Here is a 15,978-nt window from a genome sequence, read left to right as displayed (position 1 = left end):
GTTCCTGTGCTGTACTGTTCTTTCTCTTTGTTAGTCAGGCCTGTCTATAACTTTGAATCAGCTTAATGAACGACCCACTCTAGCCTGCCCCAGATCAGTGTCTTAGCCAGTTGCTTAGAAGATATCTAAGATGGCAGGATTAGTGCAAGTTTTCAGTAAGTAAGTTACTTGGTGAATTTTAACTGCCTATCTGTCTGGATTCTATCAGGCAGGTAGGGATAAAATCACCCATTGGTTCTTGTTGTCATGGTGATGAAGATTTTCTTTATTGTACATGTTTTTTTTATTGGAACATAAATGGAACTGAACTGGGTGAAACTTGCAAGCTGGTTAGTTTTGTTTGTAAATTAATCCCTAAAGAAGCCCAGCATTATCAGTGATGAAACAGAATTTATATGTCTGTCTGAAAAAGTTGGGCCAGGGATCACAGCGATTTGTTAACATTGCTTTCTGCCTATTTGTCTAAACCTCCAAAAGAAAGCAAAGCTTCCTCTTTTATATTTAAAGTGATTCCTGACTCATATCTGTAGTTCTTACAAGTTAAAGAGACATTATGTCATGCATTTTTCAGAGCCTTGTTCCTCCAAAGCTTATTATGTGTGAGGGCTAGGTTCTGTGTGAACGTTCCAGGGAGAGGAAACTGTGGCTTTGAGCACACATCCTCTGTTTAAAGGGTCCTGGGGTTAACGTTTAAGCAATTATTGTAAAATGGAATTGTTTGGAGTTGTGTTGCAATGATGTTGCCATACACATTCTTTGCTCCCTTTCACCTTGCATGCAAGTGGCACATTTACTGTGGTAGGAAGTGGAAGCCTGAAGTCAGGGACAAATGGGAGTCTTGATGCTGCACTCAGTAGGGAACAATCACACGGGAGTGACTTTCCCTCAATTTGTCTCCACAGGGCAAGCTGACTATCCAAGTAAGGCCAGTGGGTAGGCTATCAAAGCTGGAGGGCCAAAACATTTATGCTTTCCTAGATTTAGTATGATTTGTGTGAAATATCTTTGATGGCACATTTTCCAATTTTAAAACTCTTAAAATAAAAACAGATTATTTTTGGTCATTGTTGTTCTTTGTGAGACCTGTTTTGCATGCATGTTACATTACATGCATAATTGTAGTATAGCCTTTGGGAAGTTCTGACATCTTATAAAGGTATTATATAAATGCAAGACTTTCTTTCTTAAACTCTTTTGCTATATCATCATTCATGAAATCCTTCCACTTGACATTTTTTAAAAAGACTGTCAGTATTAATCACAGCATGGCACAATAGCCTTCATCTATCTCCCTTTTTTTTGAACTCTCTATGCTGCTGCCTTTACAATGTATCTTCTTTACTACTTCAGCATAACACCTGCTGGAGTACCAGGATGACATTTCCATTTCCATTAACAATGCTGCTGGCCTCCATGAAAGAAATGAGCAAACACGCTCTGAAAACAATGTGCAGTGGCAATAGCAATTGAAGCTCACTGACACCGTGCAAGGAAGATCATCACTATCGAACTGTTTGCACAAATTATTTACTTTCCATGTATAGTAGTTAAGAGGAGATAATAAATAGAAATGTGCATTAGTGTCTGGCCGAGAAACATTGATTGTGCTTCATGTAATGCCAGCTTGTTTGCTCTTAACCTTACTTTCTCTCCATCATCATGCATGCACTGCACATACAGTATTTGTTTTCTAACAGAGTTTAAAATCAACATGCATATTCTGATGAAGATCTAGTACATGGTTGCCAAATGATATAACATAAACACGGCAGCAAACCGAGAAAAGTGAATTTAGCTCACCCCAAAAAAAGTTACTTAATGATACACATTACATGACAGACATTGGGAGTGGACGGTGTACAATATATTAAAACTGCGTCTAGTTAATGTTGACTTGACAGACACTTTAATTCACAAGTCTGAAGAGTAAATTGTAATGGAGCCCTTTGAGTCTTTAAATACTTACCATACATCCATGCTTAACCACAAGTCAATGCAAACTCATTGGCTTGGTTGAGTAGTCTCCGGTAGACAAAATAAATTGTTCAAAATTTCAGCTGTACAGGCTGCCTAACCATCAGTCCTTAAAAAAATTTACTGACATGAATATAGAGTTGGGAACTGCAAGAGTCCTCCTCCCTTGCTTTGCGACAGCACAGGAAATCATTCCATGCCTTTGCTTGGCTTTGTCTCCACACTGCCAAATTCCTCTATTGTAGTTGCTACCCCTCTCAGGTTGCCTCTTTTCCTCATGATCATTCCACGTCTTTGCTCCAAGGATTTGCTGGCATCATTCCAGTTGAGTTGATTTGATCTGATTTGATTTATTATTGTCATGTGTACCTAAATACAATGAAAAGTTTTGTCTTGCATGCAGTACAGGCAGAACATACCATACAAAGATTATAGGGTGATAGAACAGAGCGAGGAATACAAAGTTATGGCTGCAAAGAAGATGCAAGATCAATGTTAGATTTGAAATTTGAGCGATCCATTCAGAAGTCTAATAACAGTGGGGAAGAAGCTGTTCTTGAACCTGTTGGTACGTGTGTTTTAAGCTTTTGTATGTTCTGTCTGATGGAAGAAGTTGGAAGAGTTTATAACCGGGGTGGGAAAGGTCTTTGATGATGTTAGCTGCCTTTCTGAGGAAACAAAAAGTATAGACGACATCAGTGGATGGATGGTTACATGATTGACTGGGCTGTGTTCACAACTCTGTGTGGGTTCTTACGGTATTGGATGGACCAGTTGTCATACCAAGCTGTGATGCATCCAGATAGAATGCTTTCTATGGTGCATCTATAGAAGTTGGTGAGAGTCGCTGCCTGGGAATGTCTATCAAGTGTCTGTAGCCCTGGTGGTCATACTATCAATGAAGACCAAGGCCAACTGTGGGCAGATCCATTCTGGTGCAGGGATGGTTCCCATAGCTGCATGGCTCACGCTAGTTTCTACACCAATGTGTTACTGAGGATTTCCGCTGCTTTATGAAAGGAGGTAAATGTTGAAGGGAGCCCAAGTCATAATAAGGAAATCAACTTGAAAGATACAATCTTCAAACTTGGCCTCCCAGGTCCCTTGCTTAAAATGATTTCCCCACATGATAACATTTTCCCTCTTCTTTGCACTAATGGTTAGGTGAACAGAGAAGGATCCAGTTGTAGTTGAGATTATCTAAGCACAGACATTTATCAAACTTATCCCAAGACCATTTTTACTTAAACACAGCATAGCCATTCCTTAGGAAGTATGATTAAGGTAAAATCATTGACAGCATTTGTTCAGCTGGCTATCCTATTCTGAAAGTCTGTAACTGAATTATTAAAATAAGTTACAAAGAATCACAAAATACATCAATCTAATAGCTATATGTGTAGTTGAACAGGCAAACAAAACTTATACACAGTACATAAATGAGCCATAAAACACTTCAATACAACACTGGAAAAGGTTGGTTCAGTCCCCTGTGCCAACTATTTTTCAATGTCAGCAGTCAGTCATTTTTTGATAGCCATAAGCAATGGACCTTTGTTTAGTAATGAGAGGGAAATGAGGAAAAACGGCATTAAAAGGGAGTTGATTCCATGTGCAGTTTTATATATCAGGTACCACTTAATATTTGGCTCAGAGCAGATTGACAGATGTGCTGCACCACGAGGGGAGATGATATTCAGATATTTGATATTCAACTGTTACAACAATTTATAAGAAACTTAGTCCTGTTATTGTGTTGGAAATTCTGGAAGAGTTGGGCTGCTCTTCATTACCTAAAAGGGGCTTTTGAAGTCTGACCATCGTTTTAATATCACTGTTTATTCAACATTGTATGAACTATTTACATTCTTAGATTTAGTAGGAACATTTTTTTCCTTTTGAGTCTCTCCATTAAAAGATATCTCACATCCTTCCTAACAGAGCTTATTTACACATTCAAGTATTAACCCTTTACTCTAAAATAATGAGTAGCATAAGAATATAAGAAGTAGGAGCAGGGCCAAGCCATTTCCTTGCTTCTCCAATGGGAGTATTGTCCAATTCACCACATCGCAGTTTAGGAAGAGTAAATACTTCAGAGTGGGTACTGAAGAGACTTACTAGAATGGTTCCAGATATGAAGGACTATAGTTATGTGGATACATTGTGGAAGTTGGGCTTCTTTTCCTCAGTAAGATTTTAGCTGATCTGATTCTGAGCTTAACTCTACTTTCCTGTCTGTCCATCATAACCCATAACTCACATGTAAATTAAAAGTGTGCCTAACTCTGCTGTGAAAATATTTCATGACCCAACCTCAACCGCTTTCCAAGGTAGAAAATTCCAAAGATTAATAACTAAGAGAGAAGATCCCAGGAGTGTCAGAGGCTGAGGGGTAACCTCATAGAGATTTATAAAATCATGAGGGGTATTGATCGGATAAATAGACAAAATCTCTTCCCTGGGGTGGAGGAGTGCAGTACTAGAGGGTATAGATTTAGGGTGAGAGGGGAAAGATATAAAAGAGACCTAAGGGGTAACCTTTTCACGCAGAGGGTGGTACATGTATGGAATAAGCTGCCTGGGGAACTGGTGGAGGCTAGTACAATTGCAACATTTAAAAGGTATCTGGATGTGTATATCAATAGAAAAGGTTTGGAGGGATATGGGCCATGTGCTGGCAGGTGGGACTAGATTGGGTTGGGATATCTGGTTGGCATGGATGAGTTGGACTGAAGGGTCTGTTTCCGTGCTGTACACCTCTATGACTCTATGTTCTTCCTTGTTTCCATCTTACATATGGGAGGCATTTAAAATGGTGCCTCCTAGTTCTAGATGTTTTATGTTTCAATTATGTACTCTATATCATATTTGTTTGCCATTTCAGATGTACAGGCACCTACTAGATAGACATATTTTATCACTCTTTATAAACCATTTGATAATCCATGAGCAGAAACATCCAAAAGTATCCACTCCATCAAGCCTCCCTCAGAATAAGTCACATCAATACAGTCACCTCTCATTCACCTAAACACCAATCAGTGAATGCACAACTTGCTCAACCTTTGCCCATAAGACAACCCTTCAATCCTGAGTAGTATAGCAAAAATAATTGTACTTATTTGAATGATCCCATCTTCCAGCAAATTGAAATGCCAGAATAAGAATACATCTGGCAGATTAAAAAGCAGCAGTACAAAGATAACTTCTATAAAATTAAAGTACCCAAAAAATTGCAGCTGACCGAACTCATGCGGTAAATAATTGCTGCATTCAGACAAGAACCACTGCTGTATGACAGAGCTTTACTGAGAGTGTGGTGAGTATGTGGAACTTGTCACCACATGGAATGATTCAGATGAATTCCATTGATGCAATTCAGAGGAAACTAGATAAACATATGGAAGAGAAAGGAATAGAAGGAAATAACGATATGGTTCAATAAAGTAAAATAGGAGGATGTCTCTGTTGATCACAAACACAGACACGGGCCTATTGATCCACAGGACCTGTTCTGCACTATAAATTCTTTGTAATTGTATGTAATTTTGTGCAATCCTGCTCTCTGCTAGTATTTCTATGTATGACAATGACCAATCAGAGGAGTTCAGGCAAGAACAAAAGGAGCCCTGTGCACACATGCATAAACATATTCAGAGTTCTGTTCCCTGGGTAGGTCATTTTTAATGGTTAAACAAAGTGTGGGTGGGAGCATTGCCTTGCTCAGAACATTAAACATGTAAAAAATCAAGTTTGGAAAATTCCCAGGAGGTTCAGCAGACCATTAATAATTTATTAATATGGCTGGAAAAATATATAAGCAAAAAGTAATGGAGAAACAGGGTGGCGCGGTGTCTCAGTTGTTAGCCTCACAGCGCCAGGGACCCGGGTTCAATTCCCCTCTCGGGCAACTGGCTGTGTGGAGTTTGCACATTCTCCCATGTCTACGTAGGTTTCCTCCAGGTGCTCCGGTTTCCTCCCACAGTCCAACGATGTGCAGTTTAGGTGAATTGGCCATGCTAAATTGCCTGTAGTGTTAGGTGCATTAGTCAGGGGGTAAATGTGGGGGTGTGGGTGGGTTGCTCTTTGGAGGGTCGGTGTGGACTTGTTGGGCCAAAGGGTCTGTTTCCACACTGTAAGGAATCAAATCTAATCTAATCAAACTCAGCAGTTTTGGCAACATCTCTGGAGAGAGAAACAGAATTAATGTTTTGAGTCCAATATGGGTATTTCAGAACTCTTGAAATTATTCTACATTAAGTGTAAATCCTAAGAAGTGTGGAAGTAAGCAATAGAAATGATTTCAAGTTTTGGTTTTGGATACTTTATGGATTGCTGGCATATACAGTGCAAAAACTGGATTAGCATCTCTGATTGGACAGAGGGTTCATCATCACTTTCCCTTGCCAGTTGGACAGACTTTTTCCCAGAATGCATGATTCTTGACTATCAATCAAATTAGTTCTTCTGCCATCAGCAATATTTTCATAACTAATAAATGAAAGTGCTCAAAGAACATGAAAGGACTGTTTTGTAATGCTTCTATGATTTCTCCTTGTAATAGTGTCCAGCAGATTAATCTATAACTCTTGGAAAGGCCAGTAACATTCTGGCTGAGGAGTTTAGGTGGGGGTTCGCGCTGGGAACGAATGTGATAGTGTATTAATGGCCTAATGTACCTAATGTAGAGCTATTAATAGCTGGCTCTTTACATTACAACCTTCCAGCCACTTTACAGCCACATTCCAAGGAAAGTGTGCAGGAAAGGAACCTTTTCTGAAGTGAATCTCTAGCTCCAATATGTGGCCAAATTTGGAAGTTCACCATTATTTAAACAACTCTTGCACTGTATACCAGAGTAGAAGCAGAAGCTCTTAAAACAAGATTGCTTTCACAAATTTAATAAATGATGATAAGGTTTTTTTTTAAACAAACACATTTTTGAAACCTTTTATTAAAATATATAACTACCAAAAGATACCTTTGTAATGAACTGGGTGTAATATTTAAAAACCACTGAATATTGTAATCAATCACTAGCTGACTTACTGCAGTGAACTCCAAAATTTGATATTATTCAATGTATATTTTTAATTCAAATAGAGTGTTTTAAAATTAACACTGCATTGCACATACTTGTATTTTAATAATGACACCTACCTGATGTAAAATAGACAATTGGAAAAAGTAATATTAAGATAATGAACTATTAAGCAAGGGATAGTTATAGGTTTTGAAATTTTGCTTGGTTCCAAAGAAGGATTGATAGAATTAATACAGAACTATACCACAAGAATTTAAATCGGTGGTGGATAGCCTACAGTAGAATAAAACTCAGGTTGCTAATTGCAGAAGGGTACTGATGCAATGGAACAGATGAAAAGATTTGATTCAGGATGAACTACTTGGAGATACAGGATTAACTTTGTTTAATGCCCTATATTTGTTTTTTAAGCCATTCACTGGAAAGAATCCTTCAAAGGGACTCAAGTTCACATTGGATGCAGGCAGGAAACCAAATGGTGGAAATACCAGGCAACCATTGCTGCTGCATGCTTAACGTTCTACTTCGTGATCCTTGAGGCCTATCCAGCGAACCGTATCCTATGCGTTGAGAGCACGCAAAAATTATTTACATAGTGTGAGGTCAGTTCATCTGGCAGAGAGGCAGCATCTAATGGGCAGCAATTCTGATCTCTGTGAACTGGTACTGTGTTATCATCCCAAGGGCTTCTTGCCTGGTGAATCTCTTGTAAAATGGAAGTAATACACATTTTAGTTAATAAATGCATTCACATCAGGCAGTGCTATGTCAGGCAGAAGGACATCACTGGCTGACATAATGTAGTGATCCAATTCTTTTCTTGTAAGGTCTGTGCACAATTTATGACAATTAAAATACCAAGTGCTTTCAGAAACTTGTCTATGCTCTTTTTGAAATCATTTAAAGGGCACAACATTAATGAAAAGTTGAAGGGAAGGAGCTGAGGGAGGGAATTAATGGATCAGATGCTCTGATTTTGATTTGATTGAGCTATTAAATATGTCTCACAAGTTTTGCAACTCCAAGTTCTGCAGCAGACACATGCAATCCTGCAGGGTGTCATTGGAAGCTTATTACCGAAAGGGTTAATGCAGAAATGGAATTTCGAGGAGCCAGTATGTACTTAGCAGTGATGCATATTGACCAAATGGAACATAAAACATAGAATAGTACAGCACATGAAACAGGACCTTTGGTCAACCATGTCTGTGCTGACCATGCTGTTATTCTAAACAAATCTCATCTGCCTGCGCATGATCTGTATCCCTGCCTGTTCATGTGCCTGACTAAATTCCTCATAAACAATGCTATTATATCTGCTTCTACCATCTCCCCAGGCAGTGTTATCTACCACCTTCTGTGTAAAAAAACTTTTATTTGACATCTCCTTTAAACTTGCCACCCTCACCTTAAATCTACACCCCCTGGTATTGATATTTCCAACCTTGGAAAAAGACTCTGACTATCCACCGTATCCATGCTTCTCATTATTTAAAATGCTACAATCAGGTTGCTTCTCAACCTCCAAACCTCTAGTGAAAACAATCCAAGTTTGTCAAACCTCTCCTTATACCTAATATATTCTAATCCAGGCAAAATCCTGGTAAACACTTTTTGCACCATCCCCAAGGCCTCCACATCCTTCCTACAGTGTGAAGACCAGAACAGCACATAAAACTCCAAATATGGCTGAACAAAAGTCTTATACAATTGCAACATAACTTGCCAACTTTTATACTCAATGCCTTAATCAATGGAGGCAAGCATGCCATATGCCTTCTTTATTACCTTACCCACTTTTATTGCCATTTCCAGGGAGCTATAGACTTGGACCCCATGATTCCTCTGTTTAACAATGCACCTAAGGGTCATAGCAATTACAATATACTTTTCTCTTGCATTTAACCTCCCAAAATGCATCATCTCACACTTATCCAGATTAGACTCCATCTGTCATTTCTCTACACAACCTTCCTATATCCTACTACATCCTTTGACAAACTTCCTCACTAGCTACAACTCCACCAATTTTCATGTCATCTGCAAACTTACTAATTGGACTACCTACATTTTCATCCAAATCATTTAAACATGTTATAAACAACAGAGATCCCAGCACTGATCCTTGTGGAACACCACTGGTCACTGCCTTCCTATCTGAAAAAACACCCTTCCACATCTACCCTTCATCTACTATGACCAAGCCAATTTTATATCCAACTTACCAACTCACTGTGGATCTCAGGTTTAATGATATATTGCTGGAATTATGGCTGGGCATATCAGGAGATCTAGATGATTCCAATCAATGGGAATTGGAAACCTGAAATTGTCACTAAAAGGGCTGAGGATATGAGCAGAAGGAACATGGTCCACGTTCTTAGATAAAGTGCAGGAAGAGGTTAAAAGATCTGACCAGATCAGGAAAGCTTTGAGTATATTAAAGATACACTTGCCTCACCATCTTATTAGCTAATGCCCATCCTAATAATTAACACACTCTCATAAGTACATTACTTGTATGTAACCAAATTCAGCTCCATAAAAACTTCATTGCAACAAACCTGTTCTTTGGGGTTAAATATCACCTCAACTTGTTCAAACACCTACATTGTTAATTTTCTCCATTCATTGATTCTTTTTTCTCTATAAATAAAAATTGTAAATTCCCATTTGTTTTAGTTTTCATTGTTACCTGGTTTGAAATTATAAACAAAAGAAAACCTTGCCTGTATTCAAATTTCAAAGCTTGTTTTTATATTCAAAATTTGCATCAAGTCTCCAATCTTGAAAGAATAGCTCCCTTAATGGGTTCATCACAAACCTAAGATGAGACACAAAGAATATGAAAAAACACATTTCTGCTACATTACAGAAGAGTAAAGAAGAACATTTCATTCACAACAAGCATGTTAAAAAATACTTCACCATGAGAGTGCTGTAAGAAATTGTTCCAGTTCTTGAATTATTTCTTATAGTTAGTACTTAAAATGAACTGATGACATACAGGTAATGTATAATGGAATCTAACCTGTCCCAGTTACAATCAAAGATGCTTGTAAAATAGAAGGAAGCTATTAATTTCATCATATCAAATCAAAATGAATTCTACTCTGCTATCCCTTTTAAATTAATCTTTTTTTGCTTTGCACAACTATCCATATTTTCCAAAGCTCCAATGCGTTGTCTTCCAATGGATCTCCCTGATCTCTTAGTGATATGTTTTTAAAAAGTGGTTCTTTCTTGGAATGTAGGTATCACTGGCAGGGTCAGAATTTGTTGCCCTTCCCTAATTTGCCCTTGGAGTGAACAGCTTGCTATGGCAATTCAGAGAGCAGTTCAGAGTCAATCTCATTATGAATCATTGAATTACAGGACAGAATCATAGGATCATACAGTAGAGAAGAGGCTGTTTGGCCCATCGACTCTGTGCTGCCACAAAAATGCTACTATCCACTCTACCATTTTCCTGGACTAGGCCAATAGCTTTGACTGTTATGACAACCTGAGTGTTCATCCAAAATAGTTTTCGAAAGTTGCGAAGTTACCCACCTCGATTAATCTCCCAAGCAGTGCATTCCAGACGCCTATTACCATCTGGGTGAAAATATGAGTCCTCAAATGCCCTCTATACTTCCTCTCTTTCACTTTGAAAGTGTATCCCTAGTTTTCTTTCTTTGACTAAGGGGAACAGCTGCTTTCTATCTACTCAATCTGTGCCCCTTACAATCTCTGCACTTCTATCAGGTTCTCCTTTGGTCCTTCTTTGGTTTAAAGAAAGGAACCCAGGCTGATCCAGCATCTTTTCATAGCTGAAATGTTGAAATCTCAGGCAATATCCAGGTGAATCTCTCTGCACCCTCTCCAGTGCAATCACATCCTTCCTATAGTGTGGTGACCAGAACTGTATACAGTACTCCAACTCTGATCTAACCAAAGTTTTACTCTACTCCGACGTAACCACCCTGCTCTTATAATCTATGCCTCAGCTGAGAAAAGCAAGCATCCTGTATACCTTCTTAACTACCCTATTAACCTATCTGCCATCTTCAGAGATCTGTGCACCGACACCATAAGATCTCTCTGTTCTGAGCTTCCTGGTGTCCTGCCATTTATTGAATGTGGAATCACATGTAAGTCAGATCAGGTAAGGATAACAGATTTCTTCCCTAAAGGATATTAGTGAACCAGATGCATTGTTACAGTAATTGATAAGCGTTTAATGGCCATTGAGTTTATTGAGATTAGCTCTAAACCCCAAAGCAACCGTAGATGCATATAAAATAGGAACAGGAGTAAGCCTTTCAGTCTTTTGAGGCCATGCAATGCATCAAAGCTGGTCATCCAACTCAGTACCCTGCACCAACTTTATCCCTATACCCTTTGATCCCTTTAGGCCTAAGGACTAACCCCTTCTTAAAAACATTCAATGCTTTGGCCCCAGTTGCTTTCTGTGACAGGGAATTCCACAGACTCACTACTATCTGGGTGAAGAAATTTATCTTCATCTCAATCCTAAATTGCCTATCCTTATAATCTTAAAATAAGATCCATGATTCTAGACTCTTTGTTCAACAAGAACACTCTTTCTGACTTTACGCTGTCTAGTCCAACTAGAATTTTATATAGTGTATGTAGTCCTAACTGATCCAGCATCCCTTAACATGTTAGTTGTGCCAAACATTGGTTTATAATCCCAGGGATCAACCTGGTAAACCTATGATGCATTCCTTTCATAGCCAGAACATCCTTCCTCAGGTAAGGAGACCAAAACTGCACACAGTACACGAGGGAGCTGTACATTTGCAGCAAGACATCTCTGCTTCTGGACTTGAATCTTCATGCTAGGAAGGTCAATATACCATTTGCCTTGTCCACGGCTCGCGGCACCTACATACTTATTTTCAGTGACTAGTGTATCAGAACACCCAAGCCTTGTTGCAACTGCCCCTTTCCCAATCTGTTGACATTGAGGTAATAATCACTTTCTTGCTATCAAAGTATATAAACAGACATTTATCCACATTGTACTTCATCGGTAATGCATTTTCCAACTTACTCAAATTGTCCAAATCACACTGAAGTATCTCTGCATCCTTCTCACAGTTGACCGTCCCATCCACCTTTGTTTTGTTTCCAAGTAACATAGTCTCTATCCCATGAATCCCCCAGTAAAATAGAAAATGAGTGTCCCCATACCATTGCCTCACCTCCACTTTGTCATTGATTCTTGAAGCAGTGGAAGTAATCTTTTTCTATTTACTATAGTAATTTTAAACAAATAAATTAAAATTCCTTTCAGCCTTCATTGTGGAAATATTGAGTCTCAATATTGCAATATAACTGTCCTCTTTGCTGTAATTCCTAATTCTGACATCACCCAAGTGATCCCTTTAAAATCCTATCTATAGTGGAACACCCAAAACCACAAACTGACTGTGGGATAACCAATGTTTGGCATAAATTCATTATTACATTTTTATTCTCGTCCACTTTTAGAATACCAACACTCGACTGGCACTTTTTTATGGATTTATCTACCCTCACTGGATTTTAAACATTTATCTTCATGTTTCTCTCATTGTACTGAATAAACCCAACTCCTTTAACCATGTACCATGGAAGAGGGTCATTGACCTAGTCTGAAAGCTAGCAAAACGGTACCATTTACACCAGTCTGCATATTGTCAATCAGTTTAATGCAGGCATGTCATTTCATCTGAAATGACACAAAAGATTCATCCAAGCATGCATAGCTTGTAAGGACTGGAAAGTCAGATTAGCCTGTTAAACACAGCTCAACCTCCCCTCAGGATGATTGTAGTTTACTGATTTTCCATTAGAGTACTTCCTACAATTGCACAGTAACACTGCTCTGCACAACAGATGTGTCACTTGTGATTCAATCACACTTTCTGCTGCCAGCCTTTGAAGAAGTGAATTACAACATTTGTATTCTGAGATTCTCTACTTCGCCACTTCAACATACCTAAAAAAAATTGTATCATGAAGTGCAGCTTTGTAACTGCAAATCTAAAAAAGACCCAAAGGCTGAAACATGAACTTGTATTACGAATGGAAGGCAACTACTTACCCTGCTTCCAGGAAGAAATTTAAAAAGCAGGATAAATCTCCTTACAAAGCACTGAAATGTCGATTTGGAAGGTGATGAAGGTTTAGCTCTTATGGGATCTTAACAGACATTTATGATCTAGATCATCTCCCTTCACTAAGGAATAAGGAAATGGGAAAATATGAAGTACTTTAACACGTTTACTTCATTAAGAATTCAATTTTATTTGACTGGTACTGAAAATTGAATGAGAAACTTATAAATACAAAAGGTAACCAATTAGGGGGAATTTGAGTTATACACCACATTTGTGCTGTTTTCTGGGTCAGATTTAAAGATCACAGTATTATTCTATATCACTCTGCAAAAAACAAGTCACAATTTTAATTTTGCATTATCACTTTGAGGGTTTAAACATAGGAAATTGTCCTCTAAAATCTTATTCTGTTGAAAGAAATGAAATAAGAATGGTATTTAAAATGTATGGGCTGTGATTCTGGCAATTACACTTAGAAACTAACATACTGTACCTCATACTATGAGAGGATACAGACTCAGGAAATCATGTAATTTCCCCCAGGCTGGAAAGTTAATTGTTGTGCAGGTATCTTCCCGCCACGCACCATCCCTTTTACCCAGAATCTGGACATGCTGATTAACCATTGGAGACAACGTTTAAAAGAGACTTAGATAAATACATGAATACAAAAGATTTGGAGGATATGGGCCATGAGCTGGCAGGTAGGACTAGTTTAGTTTGGGATTATGTTTGGCATGGATTAGTTGGACTGAAGAGTCTGTTTCTGTGCTGTACGACTCTATGGTAATGTAGATCAGCCAGCAGAAGGACATAGGTGAGCAGGGCTTGGTGCGAGTTAACACAGATGGAGCTTTGGATGACATCAATTTTACGGAGGTTGGGAAGTGAGAGGTCTACCATTAGAACAATGGATTAATCAAATCCAGACGTAACATCAAATGTGCATGAGGGTTTCGACCAGAGATGAGCTGAGATAAGGACAGAGTTAGGTGATGGTACAAAGATGGAGGCAGTGTTATCATTGACAGTGCAGACATGTGATTGAAAACCAATTTTTTAGTCAACAGTGAAATGAATGTTGGGTACGGTTGGGTTTGTCTCCACACTGTTACCAGAGAGGGGGATGGAGTTGGTGGTTAGATGTAGATATGGATGGGGACTAAAGACAATGGTTTGCATTTTCCCAGTATTTAATTGGAAGAAAATACTGCTGATACCAGTATCAGACATCTAAAAGGCACTCTGAAAGTATAGAGATGGTGGAGGCATTGAGAGATGTAGTGGTAAGTTAGATTTGGGTGTCATCAGTGGACATGTGGGCACTGATGCATTTTTTATCATGTTGCTAAGGGGCAGCACTTAGATCAGAAATAGGGGAGGCCACGGGAAAAGAGTCCATTGCAGATTATTCTTTAGCTATGACTGTATAACTAGGGGTAGATAAAGGGAGAGAAAGTGAGGACTGCAGATGCTGGAGACCAGAGTCGAGAGTGTGTGCTGCTGGAAAAGCACAGCAGATTATACATCATCCGAGGAGCTGGAGAATCGACATTTCAGGCAGGAGCCCTTCATCAGAAATGATTGAAAGGCTCCTGCCTGAAATGTCGATTCTCTTGCTCCTCGAATGCTGCATGACCTGCTGTGCTTTTCCAGCATCACACGCTCTCAACTAGGGGTAGATAAAGGTGAGTGCAGTCTGACTGAGATGGATGATGAAGAAGTATCAAGAGCAAGATACTGTCAATCACTTGAAAGGACTGCATTCAGGTCAAGCAGAATGAAAAGGTATAGTTTACCTTGACTATATAGAATGGCATTTGGTGTGTGATAAGAGCTGTTCCCACACTGTAGCAAGGACTGAAACCTGATTAGGTGGATTCAAACAAGGAGTGGGAATTTTCTCTTCCTTATGTGCAACAGCAAGAAAGCTGGAAAAAACAGATGGAATGAAAAACATCAGAATCTCCACACCCAGAAAATGTTTTATGATATTTCCCCCTCAGAATTTTGCCAATGCTTATTGAATACCTTATTTTCATTCATTTGCATTATATTAATACCTCATTTATATGCTACTTCCAATTTTCCATTCCATTCCCAAGGACCTTGATGACACAAACTCTTAACATGGAAGTCAGGTCAGATACCTGGCAGCTGCAGCTTACTATATGCTTGTCTAGGCCAACAATGCTTCTTCACAACAATGACACTATGATGCTCCATGGACGCTATCACCCTCAAGCCATGTGTCCACACAAGTCAGAATTGGCAAACCACCAGCCTCACCACACGATCATACCAGCTCTGTGACCAACCTACACACCACCTCAGCTCTTTAAGACTCTACTTCAGAACTCAGGTACACCTATAGCTTGTGTGCATCTGCCAGATCTCTTTGCATGTGGGGACACACATGCATTACATCAGATAGGATGCAAGTTATGACTCGTAAGTTGCTTGCCTGATGCCTCACTTAGTTTATGTTTATTTGAAATATGGCAATTGCAACATTGGTACCTACCGGACAATGTGGACAATTGACCAGGTATGCCCTGTGCACAAAAAGCAGGGTAAATCCAACTCAGCCAATTACCGTCAGTCTATGTTGCAGCGGTAATATCTCTATCTCTGAGTCAGAAGGCCTGGGTCAAGTCTCACTTGCTCCAGAGGTGTGCCATAACATCTTTGGACATGTTGATTTGAAAATATATGTATATAAAAACAAACTCTCCTCTTCATCATAAAGTGAGGGAAGGGGTCATCTTCAGTTCTACCAAACAGCACTAAGCATAGCTATGACCTGTTTAGTGATGATCAGTTGAGTTCTGCCAGGGACGATCAGCT

At 39.0% G+C, this 15,978-nt stretch overlaps 1 long non-coding RNA gene across 1 annotated transcript in view; it reads left to right on the top strand.

Moving 5' to 3' along the window:
- The window catches only part of LOC140475942 (uncharacterized), a 28,623-nt gene extending 20,774 nt beyond the window's left edge, over positions 1–7,849 (top strand). The window contains exon 3 of the long non-coding RNA XR_011960370.1: positions 7,433–7,849. This is a non-coding gene — a long non-coding RNA (uncharacterized lncRNA). The remainder of the gene's footprint in view (positions 1–7,432) is intronic.
- The last annotated feature ends 8,129 nt before the right edge of the window (positions 7,850–15,978 follow it).

The sequence above is a fragment of the Chiloscyllium punctatum genome, chromosome 4, assembly GCF_047496795.1.
Source record: "Chiloscyllium punctatum isolate Juve2018m chromosome 4, sChiPun1.3, whole genome shotgun sequence".
Lineage (NCBI taxonomy): Eukaryota > Metazoa > Chordata > Chondrichthyes > Orectolobiformes > Hemiscylliidae > Chiloscyllium > Chiloscyllium punctatum.
This window is presented reverse-complemented; position numbering and strand designations above follow the sequence as displayed.